The sequence below is a fragment of the Otolemur garnettii genome, unplaced genomic scaffold, assembly GCF_000181295.1.
Source record: "Otolemur garnettii isolate 467f Iridium unplaced genomic scaffold, OtoGar3 scaffold00048, whole genome shotgun sequence".
In the NCBI taxonomy this organism is placed as follows: Eukaryota; Metazoa; Chordata; class Mammalia; order Primates; family Galagidae; genus Otolemur; species Otolemur garnettii.
In genome coordinates, this window is record NW_003852443.1 from 8,308,375 (window position 1) to 8,309,577 (window position 1,203).

The window sequence follows — 1,203 nt, forward strand, 5'->3', positions numbered from 1 at the left end:
TGTCATTAATATGTAGTCACATAAATCACTAATGCTATGGGGCATTAGGTGTCATGCAGGCCAACCAATAATGTCCTAATACCGTTGAAAATCACAATTTAATATGTGATCTTAGTTTTTAAAGATTAGTCTTGATTTTTTACCACTAAACAATTATCTCTACTATTGTAAGGTCTGCTTACTTCTCAGATGTTGTTATACTTAAAGCCTTTAGGTTAATACACCTAAATATAGTGATGGAAAATTCTACTATTAAAAGGCAAAGTACACTATTCTACTATTTTACTGTTAAAAGGCTAAGTCAACAGAGTTCTTAAAATGTTATTAGCCAGTGCTGGTAGGACTTATTTCTCAACAGCTAAAAAAATTTTTTTTTCTTGAGACACTGTCTCACTCTGTCACCTTGGAGTTGAGAGCTGCGATGTCATCACACGTCACAGCAATCTCAAACTCCTGGGCTCAAGTGAGCCTTGTCTCAGCCTCTCAAGTAGCTGGGACTACAGGTGCCAACCACTGACACTAAGCTAATTTTTCTATTTTTAGTAGAGATAGGGTCTCACTCTTGCTCAGGCTGGTCTCAAACTCCTGAACTCAAACAAGCTACCCACTTCAGCCTCCCAGAGTGCTAGGATTATAGGCATGAGCCACTGTGCCAGGCTCAATAGTTAATTTTTAGAGAAAAACTGTTTCTGCCTTTGCCTGACCAAAAGTAAAAACATCCAATAGAGTTCAAGAGTAAAATCCTATTGACTTCAACCATAACAGACACTCCCAAACTAGACTTTTTTGCCCTTTTTAATAGTATAAAACAGGCCAGTTGTGGTGGTTCATGGCTGTAATTCATCCTAACATTCTGGGAGGCTATGGTGAGAGGAATGCTTGAGCTCAGGAGTTTGAGCCCAATCTGATCAACAGCAAAACCCACATCTCCACTAAAAACAAAAAAATTAGCCAGACATCATGGCAGATACCTGTAGTCCCACCTTAGGCAGGAGGATCACTTGAACCCAGGAGCCTGAGGTTGCTGTGAGCTGACACCATAGCACTGTGGCCTGAGCAATAGAGGGAGGCTTTTCTAAAAATAAATAAAAAATAAATAACTAATAACATAAAACATCTCAAACTCCAGCAGAGTAATCTCCAGACCTGGCCCTGCTGTTCCCTCTGCTGAGAAAGGAACTGTCATTCAGACTCATCTCACAT